The sequence below is a fragment of the Pelodiscus sinensis genome, chromosome 25 (genome assembly GCF_049634645.1).
Source record: "Pelodiscus sinensis isolate JC-2024 chromosome 25, ASM4963464v1, whole genome shotgun sequence".
Classification (NCBI taxonomy): Eukaryota; Metazoa; Chordata; order Testudines; family Trionychidae; genus Pelodiscus; species Pelodiscus sinensis.
The window spans coordinates 6146637-6174267 of record NC_134735.1 but is presented as its reverse complement, the minus strand read 5'-3'; the positions used below and the strand labels follow the sequence as shown (position 1 = coordinate 6174267).

General features: G+C 47.1%; 1 long non-coding RNA gene across 4 annotated transcripts in view; it reads right to left on the bottom strand.

Moving 5' to 3' along the window:
* Positions 1-27631, bottom strand: part of LOC112546261 (uncharacterized) — a 130432-nt gene that overhangs the window by 67396 nt on the left and 35405 nt on the right. For all 4 annotated transcript variants that reach the window (XR_012897593.1, XR_012897594.1, XR_012897596.1 and 1 more), the window contains one exon: positions 24856-24949. This is a non-coding gene — a long non-coding RNA (uncharacterized LOC112546261). The remainder of the gene's footprint in view (positions 1-24855; positions 24950-27631) is intronic.

Below are 27631 nucleotides of genomic sequence, written 5' to 3'. Positions count from 1 at the left end.
GCCCATTGGTGGTAAAAGGACCGTAGGCAGTGGTAGAATAAAGGATGGTCCCAGTGGTTTGTGTCGACAATGACACCTGGTTGGCAGTCTCCAACTGAGGAGTCAAATCTGCTGCTTCTGCCCTGGTTGATTGCTCATTCGAGAAGTCTGCGTGTGCCAACATTGCACTCACTGTTTCTGGCCAGGCTGGTCAAATGGGTGATGTGGCTGCCTTTGGTAGTGAAAATCATACCTCCTCTGATAGGGGTAGTGTCTCTTCCTCCTATACGGGGGAGTATACGTGCCCAGGGTGCGTAACGTAGTGCGAGAGTCTTTACCACAGTGCAAGACTTCATCAGTCTTTTCAGTGAAGAGTTCACGCTTTTCAAACAGGAGGTCTTCTACTTTAGTCTGTAATTCCTTAGGAATAGCCACCGCGGTGAGCCATGATGATCGTCTCATCATGATTGCTGTGGCTGTAGGCCATGCAGCTGTATTAGTGATATCAAGGGTGACCTGTAACCCCGCTCTCACTGTATTATAGCCTTCCTGAATCACTGCTTTTAGTATTGGCTTTTTGGAGTCAGGGAAGTGTTGGAGTAAGTCTGTCAATTTTAAATAGTTGTCGAAACTATGGTTGGATAGCGAGGCCAAGTAATTCACTATGTGAAGAAGCAGAGTAGCTGAAGAGTACACTTTCCTTCTGAAAATGTCTAGTTTCTTGCTGTCCTTGTCCCCTGCTGTATTTTTGTATTGAGGCGTTTCAGCTCTGTGTTGGGCCGCATTCACCACCAGAGAGTTTGGTTGCAGGCGATTGAAAAGAAATTTGAGGCCTTTCGAGAGGACAAAATATTTCTTGTCCGCCCGCTTACATGTTGGCGCTACCGAGGCCGGGATCTGCCAGATGTCCTCCACAGCCTCCATGATTGCTTCGTCAATCGGAAGCGCAATCTTTGCCCTTTGTTGAGGGTGTAAATTTTTAAGCAGCCGGTATTGCTTCACTTGTACCTCCATTAGCTGCATCTGCTGTGAATCTGCTACCCACTTAAACAGTTCCTGAAATTGTTTCAGGTCGTCTTGGGAGGGACATGTCTCCCAGAAACACCACTTCATCAGGGAATGAGGAAGATTGATCTGTTGGCGATGTTTCTGGTTCAGGGCCTTCCGGTTCCGACAATTGTCCCTCCTCCAGCTGTGATAGTTGATGCTCTCTTTCAAAAAAGCACAGTTTGCATTACATAGCGCCTTTTTTCGAAAGAGCACTTTCAAAAAAAGGTGTTATTTCTTGCAAAACAAGGTTTTCCACGGTCAACAAAACCGCCACGTTCTTTTGATTTACTGTCAACAGAATGCGGCGGCAGTCTAGACGCAGGTAAAGACTTTTAAAAAAAAGGCCACTTTTTTCAAAAAATCCCTGTAGTTTAGACACACCTTAGATGTCTTTGAAGATCCCTGTTTTAAAAAACCTAAGATGTGCTAAGAGAAGCATCATTAACCCCTAGAGGGAGAGCCCTGCAGAGAGGGGTAGTGACTTCCCCGAGGTCGCACAGTGCTGGGAAATGAAACCAGGTCTCCTGGGTCCTTAGGACTTTAACTGCAAAACCACGTTTCCCATCATCCCAGGTCTGACTGGTTCCTTCCTCCTGATGAAACACATAGAACCAACGAATCTCACTTCCAACTCACCCAGTCTCTGGGGTGGAACATAAATCACTCGTGAGCCTTACGCCCTGGAGGGCACGTCATTAAACACCTAGAAGGCACAGCATATGCCTCTGCCTCCTTGGAAGAGCGTGGCATTCGAGCCACGTGGCTTCATTTTAATTACCAGAAACAAATGGATGCCCAAAGGTGTTTGCTTCAATCATTTGGCATCGCTGCGCATCTCCAAGCTCCCGGGGTGACCAGTGATAAAACTAACCGTGGGTGGCCAATAGCTGTGTGCTGTTCTTTCACGGAAGCGAAATGCATCACATTGCTGGAGCCACCTCGCCCCGCTGAATTCGCCTCTCCCCGGCATAATGAGCACATCACTCTTTGGAGACAGCATGCGAAGGAGCTCATTATGCCGCACTGAGGAAAGCTGGTGTGCATTGCTCATGTCGCGGGTGGTCCAAGAGGGTACAACCAGGAGCAATGGGGTAAAAATTAAGCACAGAATAATTTAGGTTGAACATTGGGATAAACGTCCTTATGGTGATATGCACTAAGTGGTACGGCGATCTACCATGGGAAACCTGGAAAGATCCATTTTAAACCAGATAGGCTGCAGTGAAGATATTATAGGGAACAACCCTGCATGGACATAATACGTACTAATCTCTTAATTGCACAAAAGGAGTTGTGTGTGTGTGTGTGTGAGGGGGGGGGGGTTATCCTTCATTGGAGACCGACTGGCAGCAGGGACAGAAATATACAGCAGGAAGAACATAAGAACATAACGGCCATACTGCATCAGACCAAAGGTCCATCCAGCCCAGTATCCTGTCTGCCAACAGTGGTCAATGTCACATGCTCCAGAGGGAGGGAACACAAGAGATAATCATCACATAATCCCTCACCTGTCACCCACCTCCAGAGAAACAGAAGCTGGGGACACCATTCCTACCCATCCTGGCTAATAGCCAGTGATGGGCCTAACCTCCATGAATCTATCTAGCTCTTTTTTGAACCCTGTTAAAGTCCTAGTCTTCACTAGGCAAGGAGTTCCACAGGTTTACTGTGCACTGAGTGAAGAAAAACTTCCTTTTGTTTGTTTTAAACCTGCTGCCTATTAATTTCATTTGGTGACCCCTACTGTTTATATTACGTGAATAAATAAATAACTTTTCCTTTTATAAACCTCTGTCATATCCCCCCTTAGTCTCCTCTTTTCAAAGCTGAAAAGTCCAAGTCTTTTTAGTCTCTCTTCATATGGGTCCCGTTCCAAATCCCTAATAATTTTTGTTGACCTTGTTGAAGCCTGCCCATCTGTACAAAACACAAAGGGATTTAATCCATGCAACTGATCACTGGAAAAAGGAAAGTAAGGTCATGTCTACAGGACATGGAAGATCGATGCTGCCATGGTCGATCTTTCAGGGTTCGATTTAGCGGGTCTAGCATAGCCGCTAAATCGAACTCAGAGAGTGCCCCCATCAGCACCGGTACTCCTGCATCTCATGAGGAGTAAGGGAAGCCTTCGGGAGCATTTGCTCCCGTTGACCTCCCGCTGTGCGAATGGCATGGAAACGCAATTTAAGGAATGTTGACTCCAGATACGTAATTAAGTATCTTAAGTCAACTTTCTGCTGTAGTGTAGACCAGAACTAGGTGCAGTACTTGGCAAATGATGGCCTAGATAGAGCCAGCCCTAAGGATCTGCATTCCACACCACACGGAGGGCTTAGGTGAGAAATTATTGCCTGAGGGAGCCAGAAGAAAAATCACATTGGGCGTTAACTGAGCTGGGGAGGGAAATCAAGACATAGCCCTTTGTTTACAAAATCATTGAGGATGGTGGCATAATGGTTAGTGCCCGAAGCCAAGACTTCTGAGATCGAGGCCACCCTCTGAGAGAAAAGTGGCCTTTTGGTTAACAAAGAGGAGCAGTGCCCAGAGGCCTGGGTTTCTTCCCCCATCTGTAGCAGAATATGGTTAATGCAGCTGTTGGGGAGCTAGGAAACCTGGGTTCTGCTCCCAGTTCTGGGAGGAGGGGATGCTCTAGTGCTTAGAGAAAGGGGCTGGGAGTCAGATGCCTTTAAGTGAACTAAGAGGAAGAGGAGTTTGACTGACCGCACCAATACAAAGAGTTGGTCGCAAAGGTGGCATTGCAGTGACCACTTCAGCACACACTCTCCACCCTCCTGTGGCCTGCAAAAAGAAGAGAAAGTGGGCCCTTCACCTCTCTAATTTTTCTGGATCCCTCCGGAGTGGGAAAATCCATTTTTTCCTCTCCTGGACTCCCATTGTCCCCCTACTTTTCCATCGAGGACCCTAGGAAAGCAATGCTATTTCAGCTGCTAATAAGTAAAAAGGAGGAGCATGCTTTGGCATCCATGCGCTTTGTTCTCTTGTCATTAACAGACTCTTGATAACCTCATTTACATCCTCTTAAAACGTGCCGGTTCGCCTTCCTGCCTTGGGACCCTCCCTCCCCCAGCTGGATTATGCAGCACGCTCAGGTGATTCCGAGCTGTTCTTCTGCCTTAACAAAACTGCTTGGAAAACGCTTTTCAAACCACTTCTCCTGCTTTGTCAACACTCCACTTCTCCATAAGGCCTGGAGGATGGCCAAGTGAACTCATAAGAACAAACATCAGAACATAAGAATGGCCATACTGGGTCAGACCAAAGGTCCTTCTAGCCCAGTATCCTGTCTGCCGACAGTGGCCAGCACCAGGTGCCCCAGAGAGGATGGACCGAAGACAATGATCAAGTGATTTGTCTCCTGCCATCTCTCTCCAGCCTCTGACAAACAGAGGCCAAGGACACCTTTTTATCCCCCGGCTAATAGCCTTTTATGGACCTAACCTCCATGAAATTATCTAGCTTCTCTTTAAACTCTATTATAGTCCTAGCCTTCACAGCCTCCTCTGGCAAGGAGTTCCACAGGTTGACTACACGCTGTGTGAAGAAGAACTTTCTTTTGTTAGTTTTAAACCTGCTACCCATTAACTCAGGCAGTCTTGGGATAAGATTCCCGGAAGGACGGTTCTAATCAGCAAACGGGGACTGTGCTTTCTAGGGATTTGTTTGTTTACAATGATAGACAGAGCAGCCAATTAGGATAAAAGGGGATCAGAAGAAATAAATCCTACAAGCACCTTTAATAATCCCAGCACCACAAAGCAGTATCCAGCAGAATCAATAACCTGCAGTCAACATTTACACTCCTTGGTTGATGTCGTGACATAAAAAAAAAAAAAAAAAAAAAAAAAGATGTTTACTACAGCTTTCCAATAAGGCCCCAAATGAGATCCGGTCCAAGTGATGCTAGATACTTCATGTACTAAGAGACAACCCCTGCCCCAAGGAGCTCCCAACCTAAATAGGCAAAAGTCAGGTAAAAGAAAATATCATCCCCAGGTCACAAGTAGAAAACTGAGGCACCCAGAGATAAAGATCCTGATTTAAGCAAGCACCAACTGATCCTAACCTGATCTTGGAAGATCTATAGTTTGCAGTTACACACAATTGATTTGCTACACATGCTCACAGGAATAATAATGGAAGTTATGAAAGCTGTAGCAAGTAAGAAAGCACTTGTACCTGGGTTATAATATTACCGTTGCAAGAGTTAAAGACTTGTTTTAGTGGGGTGAGGCCTTGTGGGAGTAGTCACATGAAAGGCTGTATTGGAGCACAAAAGCTCACAGGCCCTGGGAGAGAACCCCAGCTCACAAATTCCACACTCACATTTGGAAAGACAAACAAGCAACCACAAAAAAGTTCAGTGCACCACAATTTGCCCACCTTGGAGAGGATTTGCGGGACTTTTGTATTATAGTAACTAGACAGTAATGAGACAGTTAGACCACAGCGAAACACCGGAATGATTAAAATGAGTTATTAGTATTAATGATTGGGGCATAATGATAAACATCTGGAATGCCGCATGTGGCTAAGAGGCAAGTATTAATCTTGTTATGGTTATGGAAATTGATCAGATATGGTTGTATATCCAATATTACACAGACCTACTTTAGTTTCTTAATTTTGCTGGTCAGTTAGTTTCCCTGGAAGGTTCAAACTGAACCAAAATTGATGGGCTCCACTTACTTTTCCTTTCACCTACGTTTCTAATAGCGGCCACAATGTAAGACTCTAAGGCCACATCTCCACTTGCCACGCCAGAAATCAATGTTGTGGCATTTGATTTAGCATGTCTAGTTATGGCCCACTAAATCAAACGCTGAGGGTGGCTCCAGTCCAGGGTCGGCCAAAGAGTTTGCGGGGCTCAAGGCGGCATGTTGTGGTTGTCTGCACCACGTGGCCGGGCAGCTCCTAGCCAGGGCAGGGAGTGAGCAGTCGGGCGGGAGGGCACCAGGCAGCGTGGGGCCCTGAAGGCACGGGGCTCAAGGCAACTGCCTTGCTCACCTTGCCCTAAGGCTGGGCCTGCTCTAGTTGGCACAGGTCTTCTCGCAGTCACAGGGAGTAAGGGAAGCTGATGGGAGCAAATGCCTCCCACTATGAAGACGGCAGCAAGCTCTGTTTCAGGTAAGCGAACTCCCGCTACATATTTTACGTAGCTGGAGTTGTATACCTTAACCCAGCCTTCTGGGTCTACTGTAGACCTAGCCTAAGTATATACAAAATAAGACTCCAAGCAAGAACGATGCAGAAAACCACTTTACTGTCCTCATCTCACTTTTATGTATATTGATTTTTATGGTTTCAATTATAAATTTGTCTGAATTATCATTAAGATTGTAAAGTTTGTGTGTGTCCTTCTCCACATTTTATCTTCTCAATTAACTAAGTAGTCACTCGAAAAAGAACCTGTCATCTGTGATCAGCGCATGTTGCACTCCAATAAATAACTGAATTAAACTCAGATCTCCCGGGCTGCACTCTACAACCTTTAAACCCAAAATCACCTTCCCATTTGATGTGGGGTGTGAATGGACAGAGCTCCCTCAAACACCCCTCTGGCTAGGATTATGGTTTAATAGGCTGCCCTCTAGTGGTGGGCCATGATATTACGGACTATGGAGCCATGGGATAAAAATGCCCGAGTGACCTCGTCTGTTCTCATGCTGTTAGTATTTCAGGCTTTGCCTGAGGCACTCAGAGATAGTCTGTAAAGCTGTCTAGAATCCCCGGAGCATTTTTAGCAGCTGCTGGTCCCAGCAAGCAGCAGCGATAACAAAGAGCCTAAGTGGAAGAGTGATTTAAAAAAAAATAAAAAAACCTGGCAGGAAGGTCCCCAGCTGGAGAGACAACTCCACACAGCCTGGTGTAGGGGCTGCAGTATGCACACTAGCTTGTCCTTCTGATTCATACTCCCAGCAAGGGCTGGGGGAGTCCTCTGTGGTTAGACACTGACGTGTGCTACACAGCGCTTTGCAAAACGGGGCCAGAGGGGAGGAGCTTTAATAGCTTAGGAGAGGCCAGACATGCCTACCTAGGGTGTCCATATCTCCCTATCATGCGTAGGGGGCACTTAGTAAAAGAACTTGTATTCCAGCGAGTTCAATAGCAATCTAGTGTACAAACATTCAAATGAACAGCAAGTTGACGGATGCCCCTGTTGAAAAGAAATATTGTTTAGTCGGATTCTTTTTATTTATCTTCACAGCTTTAGGAGTCACACACCCCACTCCCAACACACACACACACATGGGGAGAGGTCACACACACACACACCCCCCTATACGCCTCTGTCACAGACTGACCAACACACGCCTTCCGGCTTGGCACTTCTCTCCCCTTCCCCACCATTGCCTCCTCCCCCCCCCGCCCGCCTATGCCTAGCTGCAATCCCAGGATGGACCTGCCTCTCCTGGTACCTGGTACTGATTTGAGGTCGTCAGTAACTCAGCCAGAGGCCTGGGTCTGTTACAGGAATGGATGGGTGACGTGCTCTGGCCTGCAATGCACAAGAGGTCAGATCATGATGGTCCCTTCTGGCCTTAAAGTCAATGAATCTATGGTAGGAACTTTGGACGCCGACAGGAGAGGCTCTCTGGTGAGTCCATGCAGTGCTACAAAAAGGGCAGGTATCTCCATCAGCTCTCTCCAGGAGTGGGAGGCTAATTCAGAGCGAGCTGCTACCATTCCTTTCTCCCCATTGCCCTTTCTCGGAACAAAATCACTGGAAAACCCTTTCAAATGATGCATAAAACTCAAAAGCGGATTCTAAATTTACAAGCACAACCTTCTGAGTGCTGCTGTGCCCCAATAACTTAACAGAGCGGAGAGGATTCGCCGGCATGCTTTAAACTTTTTATGAAAGCAGGGCTCTGAACCCAGCCTCCCGCTTCTGTTCCCGCGTGCAGAGAATTATGCAAAGCCCCTTCGTTATTTTATGCCGCTTTGCAGAACAAGTCTCTTGGCCACAACAAAATCGACAGGCTGGTTGAGAAATAAGTGATTGGCAGAAGCAACTGAGGAGGTAGAATGATAGAACACTAGAACTGGAAGGGACTTCAAGAGGTCATCAAGTCCAGTCCCCTGCCCGCACAGCAGGACCAAGCACCATCTAAATCATCCCTGACAGGTGTCTGTCAAATCTGCTATCAAATATCTACAGTGATGGAGATTCCACAGCCTCCCTGGGCAATTTATTCCAGTGCTTAATCATCCGGACAGTTGGGAAGTTTTTCCTAATGTCCAACCTAAACCTCCCTTGCTGTAATTTAAGCCCCTTGCTTCCTGTCCTGTCATCAGATGTTAAGGAGAATATTTTTTCTCCCTCTTGTAGCACCCTTTTAGGTATTTGAAAACTGCTATCATGTCCCTCTCAGTCTTCTCTTCTCCAAACTAAACAAACCCAATTATTTCAGTCTTCCCTCAGAGGTCATGTCTTCTAGACCTTTCATTATTTTTGTTGCTCTCCTCCAATTTCTCCGCATCTTTCCTGAAATGTGGTGCCCAGAACTGGACACAATACTCCAGTTGAAGCCTAATCAGTACAGAGTAGAGTGGAAAATTATTTCTCATGTCTTGCTCACAACACTCCTGTTCATGCCTCCCAGAATCATGCTCGCTTTTTTGCCCTTCAGTGCCAAAAGGAGGGTGTAGCTATCAGGGAATTACCCAGCGATGTATAATCTCCGTGATGGTATCTTCTCTCCTCACGAATGAGCTGCAACTCTTCATTTGTCTAGGTCTTTGGGGTGCCCAGGTGAGACGAGGATGCTAATGGATTTGCCCTGGGGTGGCACGCAGCTGTACTGCTACAGATGCTTTAGGGGGTCCCATCGTGCCAGGTGGCATGTAGATATAAATGAAGCCCCAGTCATGCGAGATGACCAAGCCGTTGGGGCCCACACACAGACGTCATCGCAGCATAAGGTCCAGAGTGAACGGCTCCTTTCTGGGGGCAGAGGAGAGAGAGCTCCGATTTGTACAGCTCCCTGGGCTCCAAGCAGCACAATCATCCTTTTCGCTGTACAGCGGGACAGGCCCAGAACCACGCACGGGAACAGCACCCCAGAGGCCTGTCACCCCCTCCCCACTGGCCCCGCTCGAACAGACCCTCTCCCGAGAATGCCGTCCGGAGCTGTACCCGGGGACCAGGCATCTCCTGCGTCGGCATTAACCCCACAAACACACCTACGCCCTGAGCTCACTGGCGTCGGACGTGCTAATCTGTCCATCTCTGCAGAGGAGTCTGGCGGGGGGAGGGGAAACCGGCGCACTCCCTGGACAGTTTATAAAAATAACAAAAAGTGATGGATGACCCTGCGCGGCACTGGATGGGGAGAAGCGGCTTTTTTCAGCGCAAGATAAATTGCGCCTGTCACAGCAGGGAGCGTAGTGATTTGCCCACAATCTACCTAGGCCAGCTCAGCCGTGAACGGGCTCCACAGGCCTTGCTTATTTCAACCCCAAAGGGCTGGGTTTGTTTTAAGTCACCGTGACGATAAGTGGGAAGCGGGGCTGTCAGTTTACACCTGGGCCCGGAGAGCGGGGGGCGGAATTTCCTGGCTGTTGAGCAAGGTCGGGGGGGAGGGGGGACTGTGCTCCTGGAAGGGGCAGAGCCTCGGTCAGAAGGGGCAGAGCTGGGGTGTACCTTCTCTCCACCAGCCCATCAGTACCCGCACTGGGGCATGATTTAAAGGGCTCAGAGCTCCAAGGCAGTGAAGGCTGGGAGCCCCGGGTCCTTTTGAACCACTGGGTCCCGGGTGAATTGCCCCATTTGCCCCACCTATCCGTAGGCTGGGATGTAAGAAGCTTGATTCACCATCGTCCTGCACCTCGCAGAGTCGCTTATCCAACACGTTTCTGCCAAGGCCTCCCACGGGAAGCTACAGGCGGTGCGCCACAGTCCACTGAGCTGGTATTCGAAGCCCAGAAACAATGTCCAGTATTCCTGAGTGCCCTCTACTGGCACCTTTTCATTAATCTGCGGTGTCTCTGCATGCAGAAAGCATGCTCGGAACACTTTCCACCAAGGGTGCTTGCTGCCCGTTGCCTGGCACCTCGGGCTGTCAGTGATACCAGGGCCAGGCGGCTACCAAACATGGCTTCACGGTTTTTGTAAGCGATTTAAGGACAGCCCAGCCTGCTGAGCACCAGAGCATCACACCCATAGAGGTCAAAGATGCCACCCCCAACCGTGTCCCGGTTGCAGCCTGGATCTCCACAGAAGCGCCCTAGAACAGTGATCCCCAACCTTTTTCCCATGGAGGAACCCCTAAAATATTTTTTCATATCCCGAGGAACCCCTACCTATGAAAACGGCTGCCAGGGCACCTCCGAATGCAAATGGCAGCGTGGGAGAGAATGCCCAAGTGCGTGTTTGAAAATGGAAGCGACTTTCTTCCACGCCTGGCAGAAGGGGGTCCTGAGCATGGCGCACCTAGCTGCTCCCCCAACAAGTGAATAGAAAGAGACAAGGGCGGGTGAAGCGATAGCTCAGGAGGAAGAGTTCGCAGGAGACAGAAAAAGCCTCCCCTTCTACCCTCCCATTCTGAATGTAAAGGGTTTGGAGATTGCACGTGAAACACCCATTATCTCTGGCCTGTTCCGGGCAGCTGGCCCTCCCTGCCACCTAATGCATTCATGTATGCAAATATCTATATTTGATAAGCTGCTTCCTTGCGCCAGAGTTCTCTTCTCATTAATGTGCTGGTGGAGGAATAAACTTTTACCTCCTGGCAGCACTCCTGTCAAGCAGGAGAAGTTCTCTCCCTGCTGATCTGGAAGAGATGGGAGGGGAGAGCAGCGATCAGCTCCCATCTAAGCAGGGGGCTGCTGGTCATAGGCCTGTCACAGCCGGGCAGAAGTGAGAGGCGCGTTTATTTATTTATGTCCTTTTGTGACTCGTTCGGTGGCTTGTGAATAAAAAAAAGTGCCGAGCGGAGGCGGGCAGAACGCATGCACAATGCGAACGTCTTCCTAGCCCAGTGCTGACAACACACCTCAATTCTGAGACACACACACCCCAAAACACACTCCTCCAGTCCGGTGCACCCAGCCACCCTCCCGCCACTTCCTCAATCCTGTTCCAAAACCTCCCTGCTTTCCCAGTTCTGAGCCCCTTCCCCACTTGACTCCAGCTCTACTAACACTTCAGCACTGACCCCCAGTCTCTCTTGTGCCCCCAGCGCTCGGCTCTCCACCCGCACTGAGCTCTGCAAGCATCTGCACATCTCAACCCACAAAGCCTCCTGCTCATCCTGTTTGATTACTCACACTAGTAATGAACACAAACGTCGCTGCTTCCCCCCCCCCAAAAAAAAGGTTCCATCGTGTCTTCATCAAGTAGAGGAAGCTGGAGTAGTCCTCTGGTATAGACGCAGAAAGTGGAAGAAAAAGGCAAAGTGACTGCAAAGAATTAGCAGCACAGCTGGGTGGAACCCAAGAATCCTAAACCAGCCCTGGACCATCCCAGCTCTCAGCCTGGCAACTGTGTCACATGAACTGGGCTTGTTTAGTTTGGAAAAAAGAAGATTAAGAGGGGACATGATAGCGGTTTTCAAATATCTAAAAGGGTGTCACAAGGAGGAAGGAGAAAATTTGTTCCTCTTGGTTTCTGAGGACAGGACAAGGAGTAATGGGCTTAAAGTGCAGCAGGGGAGGTTTAGATTGGACATTAGGAAAAAATTCCTAACTGTCAGGGTGGTCAAATATTGGAATAAATTGCCAAGGGAGGTGGTGGAATCTCCCTCTCTGGAGATATTTAAGAACAGGTTAGATAGACATCTGTCAGGGATGGTGTAGACGGAGCTTGGTCCTGCCTTGAGGGCGGGGGGCTGGACTCGATGACCTCTTGAGGTCCCTTCCAGTCCTATTATTCTATGATTCTATGTCCCCCACACCCATTATTTTTGACTAGGCTAAATATTGGCATAGAAACAGGTTTATGACCCAAAGTATTGCCACAGTCACTGGCAGCATGTCTACACTAGGAAACTATTCTAACGTGATTATGCAAATGAAGCACAGGATATTTAAATCCCAGCTTCATTTGCAATTCTGAACATCTTCATTTGCATTCCTCTCTCGAAAGAGGTTGCAAGTGTAGACATACCTCACATGGGGCGAAGGGCAAAAGGGAACCACCAGAGGTGGAGACAACTGATCAAACTGTTGAAAAGCAGGCCTGCTTCCCATTCACACCCCCCAGTCTTGTTCTGTGGCCACTCACCAGCCTCACTAGTTAAGGGAGCAAAAATCTGCTAACAGGAGATAGAATCATAGAACATCAGAACTGGAAGGGGCCTTGAGAGATCATCAAGTCCAGTCCCCTGCCCTCATGGCAGGATACGGCACCATCTAACCTGCTCATAAATATCTCCAGTGATGGAGATTCCACCGCTTCCCTGGCAATTTATTCCAGTGTTTAACCACCCTGACTGGTAGGAAGTTTTTCCAAATGTCCAGCCTAAACCTCCCTTGATGCAATTGAAGCCCATTGCTTCTTGTCCTGTCCTCAGTGGCAAAGGAGAACAATTTCCCCCTCCTCCCTGTGACACCCTTTTAGATACTTGAAAGCCTCTATCATGTCCCCTCACAGTCTTCTCCTTTCCAAACTAAACAAGCCCAATTCCTGCAGCCTTGCCTCATCGCTCATGTTTTCTAGACTTTTAACAGTCAGGATGAAGAGTCTAAATGACCCCATTTAAATTCCCAGTGGTTCAGAGATGCACTGGGTCCTTTCCAAGCCCTGCAGGAACCATCTTTCTGTGGTTTTCATATCTCGCCCCACACATGCACACATTTGTTTGCGTCCGTTTTGTATACTGGGTCCTTTCTTCCATTTCAAGACACACCCAAAGAGACACACACACAGCAGTTTCTGGTGTGTTCTCTCTCCCTGACTCGCACCTGCACTTGGGCACATGCAGCCCTTTCCAAGAGATGGGTAGCATGCATCTAAATGGTGTCCCCAAGGAGACATATTGACAGCATGTTGTCACTTTGCTGCTCTTCACTCCCTGAAGAAGTGTGTGGTTGGCTCAGTGTCTCACCCAGGAGGTAAAAGATCTGCAGCAGAAAACACACTCAACTTGTCTTTGCGAATCAAGAGCTCATCCACTCCCACTCCCTTTGTTTGTTTCAGTTTAATGCCTTTAGGGCAAGATGATGAACGTGGCTGGAGGCAGAGGCCAGCCACCCTTTGACAATATATGACAATAAAGTTACCAGCCCTTTTTCACTTTTCAATTTAACTTCAGCCCTTCCCATCATTGTGCTGGAAGGAGAAAAACCTGCAAAACACTTACCTTGGGGGCGGCTGGAAAATTACTTTTCTGATGCTGTCTGGCATTGTGATTAGGGACCTACCAAATTCACAGCCATGAAAAATACATCATGGACAGTGATGCAGGTTTAAAACAAGCAAAAGGAAGTTTTTTTTCACGAAGCACACAGTCAACCTGTGGAACTCCTTGCAAGAGGATGTTGTGAAGACCACGACTTTAACAGGGTTCAAAACAGAACTAGATAAATTCATGGAGGATAGGTCCATCAATGGGTATTAGCCAGGAAGGGTAGGAATGGTGTCCCTAGTCTCTGTTTGTCAGAGGCTAGAAATGGGTGACGGGAGAGGGATCATATGATGATTACCTGTTCTGTTCACTGCTTCTGGGGCATCTGGCATTGGCCGCTGTTTGGAAGGCAGGATAGTGGGCTAGATGGATCTTTGGCCTAACCCAGTATGGACGATCTTATGTTCTTATGTAAATCTGGTCTTTGAGGCTATGTCTAGACGGCAGGCTTCTTGTGCAAGAGTGCGTTCACACTGCAAAAGCGCATCGGAAAAGCTATGTGCTTTTGCACAAGAGAGCATCCAGACTGCATGGACACTCTGGCAATCAGAGCTTTCTTGCGATTCACAGAATGGCCTCCAGGGCACAAAAAAACCCCTGTTTCCCATTCTCACATACCTTTTTGCACAAGAGCTCTTGCGCAAAAAGGCGTATTCCTCATAGAAAGAGGAATAAAAATTGTGCAAAACCCCCTCTCTTCTTCTGATTTACTATAAATGTACTTGCGCAAAAATGCGCTCACAGTTTGAAGGCCCCGTGAGTTTTTGCGCAAAACTAGCCGGTTTTGCACAAAAACTCTGCAGTCTAGATGTAGCCTCGGTGCTTTCATGCTCTACTACACAGAATTGCCAGGGGACAATATTGTTTCTCAAATGTGGGGCCCTGAACCAAAAGAGGAGGGTCATTTTCGGAGTGGGGGTCATTGCTAGCCTTAATTCCATGCTGCCTTCAGAGCTAGGTGGATGAAGAGCAGCAGTTGTCGGCAAGGTGCATCTCTGAAGATAGCTTCCTCACCAGCAGCAGCACAGAAGTAAGGGCAGCAATGCCTTTCCATACCATTCTTCCTTCTTTGCTGCTGCTGGCAGCGGCTCTGCCATCAAAGCTGGGCTCCTAGCCAGCAGTAACTGCTCTCCAGTCACCCAGCTCTGAAGGCAGCGCTGCCTCCAGAAGTGCAGAAGTAAGGGTAGCAGTATTGCAGCCCCCCCCCCACAATAAGCTTATGACACCCCTTCCCCCCCCCCCAGCTAATTTCTGGGTCAGGATTCCTGCAAGAATAACACTGTGAAATTTCAGCTGTAAATAGCTAAATTTGTGCAATTTAGAATTTTTAAAATCCTATGACTGTGAAAATGACCGAAATAGATCATAAATGTGGTAGGGTCTCTAACCATGATCTCTTGCAACCCATTGCAATCATAGCATCCTAGAACACTAGAACTGGACCTCGAGAGGTCATCGGTGTGACTAGACTACAGGTTTTTTTCCAAACAAGCAGCCTTTTTCAAAAAAACTTCACCTGTGTCTAGACTGCTGCCGCGTTCTTTTGAAAGTAAATTGAAAGAATGCGGCAGTTTTTTCAATCACAGTAAACCTCATTTTACAAGGAATAACGCCTTTTTTCGAAAGTACTCTTTCGAAAAAAGGCGCTATTGAATTGAAACTGCACTTTTTCGAAAGAGAGTGTCTAGACTGTCTTTTGAAAAAGCGGCTCGCTTTTTCAAACAATCTGCTTGTAGTCTAGAGGCTCTCTTTCGAAAGTGGCTTGTAGTCTAGACATAGCCATCGAGTCCAGCCCCCTGCCCTCATGGATTATCCCTGTATAACCTGATGGAGATTCCACAACCCCACCTAGGCAATTTATTCCAATGTTTAACCCAATGCCAGTTTCCATAGAGGAGTGGAAAGACCCAAAATTGTTTGGGGTTCAGTTCTGAAGCACCCTAACATCTGGACAACTTGGGTAAAGCTGATACATATTATCCTGATGCCTTGGCGCTGTTAAAGTGGGCTAGAAATATCATTCCTGTGTATAGCCCAGCATTGTTGATACACTGGGCCTTAACTCATGCATAGAGCCTTGTACTATCTATGCTATTTATTTAGCCCCATTACTCTAGTATCTGAGCACTTCACAATCTTTAATGTATTTACCTTCACAACACTCTTGCGAGGCAGGGCGGTGGTATTACCTCAATTTTACAGATGGGGAACAGAGGCCCAGAGAGGTTAAATATCTTGCCCAAGATCACATAAGGGCTGTGTCTAGACTGGCAAGTTTTTCCACAAAATCATCTGCTTTTGCGGAAAAACTTGCCAGCTGTCTACACTGGCCGCTTGAATTTCCACAAGAACACTGACGATCTCATGTAAGATGATCAGTGTTCTTGCGGAAATACTGTGCTGCTCCCGTTCGGGCAAAACCCCTTTTGCGCAAATCATTTGAGCAAGAGGGCCAGTGTAAACAGCACAGTACTGTTTTCCGCAAAAAAGCCCCGATCGCGAAAATGGCGATCGGGGCTTTTTTGTGGAAAAGCGCGTCTAGATTGACCACGGACGCTTTTCCGCAAAAAGTGCTTTTCCGGAAAAGCGTCCTGCCAACCTAGACGCGCTTTTCCGAAAATGCTTATAACGGAAAACTTTTCCGTTAAAAGCATTTCCGGAAAATCATGCCAGTGTAGACGTAGCCAAGAAGTCTGGGGTGGAATGGAGATGGGAAGCCAAATACTTGGACACTTCCTCTGTACTGCCATGAAGTGAATTGTTTCTCAGGAGAATTGGTTCAGTGGATCTGTTCTCAAAGGTCCTGCTCCCACCTGGCCCCACTGTGAAATGCTAGAAGTTGAACTGACCGTGGCATAGAAAGTCGGGGAACACGGCAAACATTTTTTTCATACCATTCCATTTGGATTGGCTTCCAGAAGTGGGCAAAGGCTCTCATGCTGGGAAGGTCTTTGTTACAGCAGAGCAAAACTTGGCAAGTTGTTCTTCTCAGGGGTTCGAGGCCACCCCCAAGACACAGCTTCTGCATCCGTTCCAGGTTCCATTCACACCAAAAGCTGCAACACTGACCATGATTCCCTGGTCCACCCCAGGGTTCAGATATGCCCAGAGCCCAGCCTAAACCAAGCCCAGCAAATCTGGGAGAAGGTCCGGTTTGGAGCTGCATTTTCAAGTCCCCACATTCAGGCGTATTCAGAGCTGGAGCACTGGTTCAGCCAGCTAGGGAGATGGGGCCCTACCCTCAGCAGATGTCAGAGTAGCTCTACTGAATGTAAATTTATTCCAGTGGACATGCTGACCCATGACTCTGGCTTATTCAGTGCTTGGTTCCTCTGAGGAGACCACCACTCAATGAAGGAAACTAACATCCGGAGTGATGGTGGCTTTGTGGTGTGGACACTCAGGCGCTTGAACCGCACGGTGGCCGCTAGACTCATATTACTGACCAGCTGTCTGATCTCAGAGGGGATGTGACGGGTGGGCCTCACATTAAAAGGCTCCATTTTCGTTATCCCAGCACTTCCTGAATCCCGTGAAACATGCCGGCTCCGGCGTCCATCCCGGCGTCGCTTCGCCAGGCGGAGACTCCGCAGCCGACTTTGCGGTTGAGTTTTGTTTTCAAGCATGAAGCCCCAAGATCCTGCCAGGCCTCATTTAACCCAGCAGGGTTGGGAAGCGGCGACGCCCTTTGGTGCAGTGGGAGAGCTGAGCAGTAAAAGCAAATCAATAGGCCGAATGAAGATATAAAACGCCAGCTGCTGCTCAAAGTGGCGTAAAGCGTGTCAGTCAGAGGAGGGAGAGGGAAGGCGAAGGAGTAAAAGGCTGAAAGACTCAGGGAGAGAGGACAGCAAAGACGTATGTAGCAGGCCTCAGAAGTATGAGCAGTAGGATTTAAAATCAATTTCCCGGCTGAGACAAATCCACCCTGCTAGAGTGAAATATAATGTTCAAAATAACGGAGACAAAAATTACCCGCTAGTGGCTTGGGGCTCCGCAATTTATGAGACAAACAAATAACCTTCCAGGTCACCTGAGTGGGGTCACTCAATCACACAGATTTCAGAGTAGCACCAGCTCTGTCCATGGGACACACAGGGAAATGCAGTGCAAGCCCGTCCGGTTAAGACAATGCCATTCTGTGCCCACTGCCAGGCCGCTTCCCACTTTGGCAGGTCTGGTGATTTCTAATCAAACTGGAGCATATCAGTGTCAAGCAGAGGAAGGTGCCCAGAAACAGTCTTATGCCTCATAGGGGCTCACGCAAGATGAGGCCAAAAACAGGGGAGACCATCATCTAAAGAACTTGGACCATGTCAACACTAAACAGCAGATCTCCGCTGCCACAATCGATCTTCCGGAGTTTGATTTAGCAAGTCTCGTTAAGACTCGATACATCAAACTCAGAGGGCATCCCCGCCGGCTGCAGGTATTCCTGCTCCTGCCAGGAGTAAGGGAAGCCAACAGGAGCGTTTGCTCCCATGGGCTTCCCACTGTGGGAACGGCGGGGAAACGTGAAAAAAGGTACGTTGACTCCAGCTACATAATTAACGTAGCTGGAACTACGTATTTTGCTTTAACATCCTCTTTCAGTGTAGACCTAGCCCGTCTCCCTTATTCATGGGAAGTAGAACCTTACACCATACATAGTCCTAATGAAACCAAGGGATTATTAGTGGAGTCTGAAGCTACAGGGAGGGGGCAGAATCTGATCCTTATGTCTAAGGACCGTTGGATCAATTTCATCCCCATCAATAGAGTGAACACTGGATTGAGACGGACATGACGGAGAACAGAAATGGCCCTAATTTAAGGCCCTTCTTCACGCTGCTAAGCTGTGGTTCACCTCGCTAGTGCTCTTTTGAAGGAGACAACTCGTGCGAGCTACAGCTTGGCAGTGTAAGGGTATGTCTACACTACTCCGCTAGTTCGAACTAGCCGGGGTAATGTAGTCATCCGCAATTGCAAATGAAGCCCGGGATTTGAATTTCCCGGGCTTCATTTGCATAAAGCCGGCCGGCGCCATTTTTAAATGCTGGCAGTTCGAACCCCGTGCCGCGTGTAGCCTAATCTGAACTAGCTACTCCGTGCTGCGTGTAGTCGTGTGGCACGGGGTTCGAACTGCCGGCATTTAAAAATGGCGCCGGCCGGCTTTATGCAAATGAAGCCCGGGAAATTCAAATCCCGGGCTTCATTTGCAATTGCGGATGACTACATTACCCCTGCTAGTTCGAACTAGCGGGGTAGTGTAGACATACCCTAAGAGATTCACCGCCTGGCCCATGCAGAAGCCCCTTCCTCTATCCCCTCGATCTGAGTGCGACTAATCATGGCGTAACCTACTGGGCAAGGTGGAGATTCCCTATTGCCATGTGCCTCCTTCCCACTAGTGCGAGACCAAGAGAATGGCGCCATTTTGCACTCGTGTCAATGGCTGCAAAGATGCAGGGCTGTGGAGGATCAGGCCAGGTGTCAGAATCTGACCCTTTGACCGCAGAGTAAAACCTCCCCTTCTTTAGCTTGGGTGCTTCTCTGGCCCAAGTGACTAGAGTATCTGAGCGACTCACGAGTTTTAGCATATTTATTTGTGCACCCCCATCCCCAATGCGGTAATGTACAGCTATTATCCCAAAGATGGGAAACTGCTGCTCCACAATATTAAGCAACTTGCTCAAGGTGTCTGTGATAGGGACTTTGAATGGCATGAAACCCAGGTGTTCTGAGTCCCAGGGAAGTGTCTAAGCAGCAACCCATCCTTCCACTTTCTATCATCCACAAGTCGGTAAAATCTCTGAACACCACCTAATAGTTACAGTGGAGAGTGCCTCAATTCTTCAAACTTTGGCTACTCAACCGTTCCCCATAGCCCACATCAATGTTCCCTTTAATCTTTTCCATCCACATGAAAAAATTTTTCCACCCACATGTGGAATACTGTTATGTGCACCGAGGCATGTGCAGATGTGCACCACCCATAGAAACAATACACCTCACGGTGAATGCTCTGTTAACCAGCTGAGTGGCATTTGAATCACTTCTGGGGTGACCGTCCAAGCGCTCAGGTTACAGGGACCACTGGTTAGAGACATGCATCTAACAAAGTAGGTCTTTGCCCACAAAATCTTATGTTCCAATAAATCTTTTAGTCTAGAAGGTGCCACAGGACTTCCCGTTGTTTTTGCAGATTCATACCAACACGGCTACCCCTCCGATACTGATTAGAGACACTAAACCAAAGTCCATTTGTCCTTGCAAACATTGGGGATAGGATGACATGTGTCGGTTTAAAAGTTTTACATATATTGCTAGGAGCATCTTTTGCCACCTCCTTTGAAAACATGGCACCCGGGAGAGCTACTTCCAATGGCTGATTGGTTGCCTAGCCATCATCTCCCAGTTTCTCCGGGCAGATGCACAATTACACACTGTCTGATCACTAACACTCTGGGTCCAGACAGACAGAGGGATCCAGCCATGTGTTAATAAAAGGCCTGGTGAAGAACAAAGCAAACCTGCCAGTTGCCAGGAGGAAATGCGGCTGTATAAATAAATAGGATGTAGCGTGCCCATCTGTAGCTCTGTGCAGACACGCTCTCTTGTTTTGCACATAACATAAAATCCACCCTTCGCTCAGGTACAGCTCTAGCAACTGGACATGGTGGGGGGCAGATATTCCACACACTCATTACAGCCAATCCCCTTAGGGAGATGAATGTCAAGCCAGTTCCTCTATTCCTGCACTTGGAACAGGGATGCCTTAGTGAAAGATGAGGTGGGAAGGAAGTTTCTTATGAGCGAAAACAGAGGTCAGCAGTCCTTGGTGTAAGTTAGAGCAAACTCTTGGCTGCTCTAGATAGGCCTCTGCTTCCACTCGCACCCAAAGGGGGAAAAAAAAGAATAACCCTAGTGCAATGCACATTGGCCACACTCAACCTGATCCACACCAGATGGGGAGGTCTGGGCAAGGCCCATATACTAATTCTATGGTGGTGGTAGGGATGCTCTTAGGGTCCTTCCCGCATACTTTAAGAGCCCGTTACACTGCCAGAGCCACATAAAAAGGTACCAATGTAACTAAACATCAGAACCGATCTTAGGACCCTTCCCAAATTATACTGGGGAAACTGAGGACCAGAGAGTTGATGTGAACAAGACACTCAACCCATGTGTGCTGCTCTGTCTTTGACAGCCTAGTCGGTGTGACCACCCCCAGCACAAAGGGAGAGAGAAACCCACCCAATCAGTAAGTGCAATCTATCCCTTTCTGATACCCAATATTATCTGCATTAAGCACCATAGCACCCCTTCCACAGCCTTACCTAGGTGCTTTCCCCCAGCCTGACTGTAGCTAATGTTGTAGCCAGATGACTGAAGTGGCATCCCGTCAGCAATCATTGCATCTTCTGGTTAATTATTGGAATCATGATGGCACTTAGAGACCACAGGCCCCCTTGAGCATGATACTGTTCAGACGCATCGTCAGAAGCAATGACTGTTCTGAATATTCATAGATCTGAAGGGACCACTCCAATCATTCCAATCTAACCTGTCTGGTTAGGCCCGGCAGCATCCATTTTCAATGTTCATTCATCCGTAAATATTGATTTCACCTGGCACATGTGTACACACATGCTCACACTCACTAACACCCATACACATGCATGCACACACATCACACACTCATGGGCACATCCACACCCACATGCATGTACACACACGGATGTGCACATACACACATGCAGACACATGCACGCACACACGTGTGCATACACGCACACATGCACACACACACACACACGTGTGCCTGCACGTATCCACACACATACTCGCAAGACCACTTTTCCCGGACTAGACTTGGTGCTTTCCAAAAACAAAAGAAAAAGGTTTAGCACAAAGAGGGGGGAGAAGAAAGTCTTTCATTCAAGCCATGATTATGGCCAAATGGGGCAGGAACCTTTCCCAAAGAGCTAAGAAATAATATATGCTGCACATGCAGCCAGGCTGCATATAAATTCCTCTCTCCATCTCTGTGCTGAGAAATGAATTTTGGAAGGATCAGCCTCTAGCTTCTATCCAGGACTCATCACACAATCCATTGTTTACAGCTGAGCCCTACGATACAACCAAATCTGCACCAATCCCTCAGACTGAGACAAATACCTGCAAGATCTTTATCAAACATTCTTAAAATTTAAATATCCATCTGGGGAAGTGAGGAAACAGACTGACAGAGCCAGATGAGTACCGAGAAGTCACCTACTTCAGGACAGGCCCAACACGGAAAATAACAGAACACCCCTGGTCATCACCTACGGCCCCCAGTGCAAACCCCTCCAGTGCATCATTGACAATCTACAACCTATCCTGGAAAATGTTCCCTCACTCTCACAGACCTTGGGAGGCAGGCCAGTCCTCATCTACAAAAAACCCCTCAACCTGAAGTAAATCCTCACCAGCTGCTACACACCACATCACAAATACACTTACCCAGGCACCTACCCCTGAAACAAACCCTGTTGCTAACTCTGTCCACACATCTATACAAGTGACACCATCACAGGAACTAACCACATAAGGCACAACATCAGGAGCTCACACACCTGCCTATCCACTAATGTGATCTAGGCCATCAAGTGTCAGCAATGCCCCTTTGCCATGGATTTTGGCCAAACTGGACAGTCTCTGTGCCAAAGGAAACAAGTCAGACATCAAGAATGGTAACACACAGAAACCTATAGGGGAACAGTTTAACCTCCATGGACATTCAGTAAAGGTGCATCTACACAGCACCCTGAGCTCAAAATAAGCTACAAAATTTGCACTATGCAAATTGCGTAGCTTATTTTGAAATAGCTTAGCTCATAATTTGGTGCTGTCTACACAGCACCATATTTTGAAATAAACCGCTATTCTGAAATGTCCCTTAATCCTCATGGAACAAGATTTACAGGGACGTCAGAATAGCACACACGTTATTTCAAAACATATTTTGAAAAAACAGACACGCTGTCAAGACGCGGAAAAGCTATTTCAGGATACCCAGAAGTATCCTGGAATAGCACCGCAGTGTAGACATACCCTAATGGATTTAAAAGTAGCCATTCTTCTACAAAAGAATTTTATCACCTGATTATGGAGGGAGACATGTGAACTGGAGTTCATTTACAAGTTCAACACTATCAATTTGAATAAAGATTGTAACTGTTTAACTCACTACGAAGGCAATTTCCCCATCTTTGATATTCTCATTTCCACATCACATGCTACGAATGAGACACATCCACCCTGACTTAATTAGCTTCATTTACACTGGTCCTACAATTGACAGGTAACTTATTTTGCTGTTATATATTCCCTAGAGTCTGTAATTTCCACTCCAATTCATCTGATGAAGTGGGTTTTAGCCACAAAAGCTCATGACCTAATAAACTTGTTAGTCTCTAAGGTGTCAAAGGACTCCTCATTGTTTTTACAGACTACATGTGTTTTCCTTGCGGCTTCTTCCCTGTTGTTCCATCCAATTGATAAATTGTCATCAGAGAGTGTTAGCAAGTTGGTGTCCAGAATGTATTACCTGTGTGAAGGCGACATGGACTAGGTGAGTGCAGAAATAGTCACTTTTCTGGATGAGATAAGAGAAGGTTTGCAAGTCAATAATCAGAAGTGGTTTTCCGTATCTTTATGGCTGTCTCATTAATGGCTCGAGGGTTTCGCAGAGTCACAGTCATTGTTTAATCATTTGAAAGTTATGAATTGCATATGCATTAAAATCTCCCTTTTGATCTCAACATAGGGCCATCTAGCCATCTGGGAGCTCGGCCTATTTGCTTTAGGATTTTATGCAGGTTAGCTGAACAGACCACTCACAGCTTTGCAGGGAAGTGTTGAGGGATCTGTAACGGGGATGGTTTTTATAGGGTCCATCTGGTGAGTCCTGGAACATGACAGCTTGGGCAAAGCTTTTGGAAGGCATTGGGGAAAAAATGACTTCAATCAGCTCAAGAAATGTTGTTACTTTGCTCTTTAGCACACCCTGAAAGGGCACTCATACAAGTCCTGATCCAGCAAAGAATTCAAGTACATATTTGATTCAAAGCATTCACGTACATATTCGATTAGTCGATAAGGACTTCTCCATTCCATCTTTGAAATGTACAAGAGCTCTTGTGCATTTCAAAGATTGAAATGCTGTGTCGAACCCGGGGTCAGGGGGGAGTCCCACTAACCGACCCGAGCTCCATGTGGTGCTTCCACTTTGAAATGTACAAGAGCTCGAGCGGGGACTCTTGTACATATCAAAGTTGGCCACCAATGCATCCTGCCCCTCCCACGGAGCTCTAGCTGGGGGGGACTGGCCTTTAAGCTGGCTCCCTCCAGTATCCCCTCATCTTCCTCCCCCGCTTGCTACCTCTTTGTGATAGAGGCAGCAAGGGGAGCGGAACCGACTAGTCATCTAATGTGTCGACTATTCGATAAGCTTTTGCTTATTGGATAGTTGACTAGTCGATTAGTCGCTTACATCCTTAGTATATAGATGTGATTTTAAGGGTGTGAAAAACCTCATTCAAACCAACAGAACCACTAACACGTTTAAACACCAGCAGTGTTGCTGACTGGAGCAATTCATTAATTTTTTTCCTTAAAGTTGCAGTTCCTGGAATTATCTGACTTAAAAAGAATCTAAAGTTTTGCTTAAAAAAAACCCCCAACAATTTCAGTTTCTAGCATTTGTGGTTTCTGAGGAAAAAGCTTTGAAAGTGTGACCCACGTGTGCCCCCCAAATCAGAAAGCAAATAAAAAGAACCAAAAATGTATTATTTTTTAATTTCATGATTTTGCAGGGTTTGGCTCCTGGCTTTAGAGTATGCAGGTTTGACTTTATGAAATGTGTCCTGAGATTCGCATTCCTGGAGCAGAGCTGGATAAGAATCCAAAAAGCTGGGATCCTCTTTTCGTTCTGTGTTTGTACAGAGCAAAGGGTGATAGGATCTTGGGGTATGTCTACACTACCACCCTAGTTCGAACTAGGGTGGTAGTGTAGACATACCCTTGGTCTATATCTGGGACAAATCTTTGGGGGCTTCAGACAAAATGGAGCACAGATCTAAACTGCAACATCCTCCACATTTCAAATGTTCAGCCTGAAACTCCTGGAGCCCTTAATGGCGTACGTTATCCAAAGGCTTTAAGTAGTGTAAGAAGGGCACTAGTGGTGCACAACTATTGTTCGGCCCTTCTGGGTCGGAGTCAATTTCACCTGCATTCAGCACAATCCGAATGTGTCACACACAAAGCAGAGCAACCCAGCTGTGCCTCTTTGCCTCTATATCAGGGTTACGAGCAAGGAAGACATTTATGGCCCCATGCATTCCTAGGATAATCCCTTAAGTGACTCAGTCTATGCACCATACTTCCTTGATGATGGGCTAAAGCCTCCCATTTATTAGCCGGGTCATACCTGGTAAGTGGTTTGGAAACCGAGGAGGAAAGTAGCACGAGTTCTATGGAGCTGCAGCCTGCACCGTTCCTAGCAGAAAGATGAGGTGAGAGCTCTGTGGACAGGAAGAAAAGCAGGAAAGAGTTAAGGAGGAGAGGTCCAAAGACACACACAGGAATTGGGTCTCAAACCCTGATTCATTTTTTGATAGGATTTGGGCACCTGTGTCCTTAGAACAGCTGCTAATAAATGAACTGTGGGTTTTGCAAGTGCTTGGTGCAGGAGGTTAGAAATGAGCTGCTCCATAGCACTGGCTAAGTAGGCACCACATCTTCCCTCCAGGTCCCATCAATTCTGGTCCAATCAATCGTTTTGTGCTGGTTTCCTAAGTGTGAGGGAAAGGTCTTGATTCTCTGCTTCGTGACACCAGATAGATGTAGATAACCTGCAGGGTGAATGGGCAAGGGAAAAGTAGCATAATTTAAGTGCTTCAGGGGGTAGCCGAGTTAGTCTGTACAGGATAAACTTAAAAAACAACAAATGGTCTGGTAGCTCTTTATAGACTAACAAAACATGCAGGCTACGGCTAGACTGGCATGATTTTCTGGAAATGCTTTTAACGGAAAACTTTTCCGTTAAAAGCATTTCGGAAAAGAGCATCTAGATTGGCACGGACGCTATTCCGCAAAAGCACTTTTTGCAGAAAAGCGTCCTTGCCAATCTAGATGCGCTTTTCCGCAAAAAAGCCCCAATCGCCATTTTCACGATCGGGGCTTTTTTGTGGAAAACAAAGCTGAGCTGTCTACACTGGCCCTTTTGCGCAAAAGTTTTGCGCAAAAGGACTTTTGCCTGAATGGGAGCAGCATAGTATTTCCGCAAAAACACTGACAATCTTACATGAGATCGTCAGTGCTTTTGCGGAAATTCAAGCGGCCAGTATAGACAGCTGGCAGGTTTTTCCGGAAAAGCAGCTGATTTTCCGGAAAAACTGGCCAGTCTAGACACAGCCATAGATGGTATTATGAGCTTTCGTGTGCACAGACCACTTCTTCAGATGAATGGAGTCAAGCCCGGTATATTTACACTGAACAATACTTATGAGTACAATTTACCTTCATGCAAAGCGTGATTTACCAGTTGTGAGTTAATAAGAGGAATTTCTCTCCCTCCTCTCTGTAACACCCTTTTGTGTACTTGAAAGTGGTTATCATGGCCTCTCTTCTCCAGACTAAACAAACCCACTTCTTTCCCCATAGCTCGTGTTTTCTGGACCTTTCATCATTCCTGCTGCTCTTCTCTGGATCTTCTCCAATTTGTTCACATCTTCCCTCTGAAATGTGACGCCCAGAACTGGACACAATACCCTAAAGGAGGCCTAATCAGTGCAGAGTCGAGTGCAAGAATGATATCTTGTGTCTTGCTTACAACAGGCTGGTTGATTAGGGCTGGATTAACACAACCTGAGGCCCTAAGGTATGTCAAGTTTAAGAGGCCTCATAGCATTACCAAGAAAATATGTAGTATTCTAACAGAAAGGACAATGAAAATAGACATCATAGTTTTATATTTGCATTTATACTAGTACATAGGCGAGGGTGCAACTACAAACTAGTAATTTTTTTTGTATTTAGAGACTCCTCATAATCCAACACCCAGAGCTGTAGTTTATTTATCTTGTGCATACATCCAGCATTGATGCTGCTACCTCCAAAAAGGATGGCTCAGAGGCTGTGATGTGGCCTCTCAGTTTGGTGATTGATTCAATACTAAATAATTTATCTGATCAATTCCAGCCCCTAGGTTTGAGCCTTGACCATAACTGCTCATCATTTGTCATGTGCCATTGGTCAGTCCAATCACCTGGTGTTGCTTCGGCTCCCTGATTGGAGGACTGACGTTTCCTCCCCCACCCACCCGATTTGGAAACAAGGAATGATTAATTTAAACAGACAGGCTAATAAAGGGTTAGTGTGGTGTAGGGGGCAAAGAACAAGCTTGGGACACCATGGCTCTGGGTTCTAGTGCCACCTTTGCTTGTGGGTGACCTGAAGGAAGTCACCACTTTTCTTTGTGCCTCAGTTTCCCTTGGGAGATAATGATATTGATCCTCCCATTGTAAAATGCTTTAAGACTGATGGTTGATAAGAGCTACGTGTAACCATTGACAGTTTCCTCCTCTCTGTAGAGTTCTTGTGTAAAGGACTCCCGTAATCCCAAGAAAGAGGCTGACCCCCTGGTAGCATGCACCAACCACCACATGTCCTTCACCTGTCAACAATGATTTCTACTGACAAGCTGTGAGACCAACTTTCTTCTCCTGGACACTAGTAACCTCTAACCAGTCACTTTGCCCTGTTGTGCCTCAGTAGCCCCATCTGTAAAATGGGGCTGTTGATACTCATTCTCCCTGGTGACATGGACGGAAAGCTCTCTAAAGCTAAGTATTAAGTCCTGTGTATGGAACCGGAATGACAACCCAGCCTCTGCTGCATGGTCTTGCATGGTGTTCATACATACCTAATTTCCATGGCCCTTGCCCATTGCAATGCACGTGCTGTTAAAGTCTGGGCGAGCAACCTGCTTTGAAACCCAATTACTGGCAGTGCCACATCATCCTTAATTAGAAAACAAGTCACTTGCAAGAGAGAATTAATTTTGTGACCCTCCCACGGCTGATCCCTGGCTTGCCTGCGACCTCCCCTACCATTACAACATCACACAGTGAGTGAGAAAAGCTTGAAAGCGTGCTCCGAACAGGAGACTTCACTGCAACCCGTGCACATCGCCAATTAGCTGG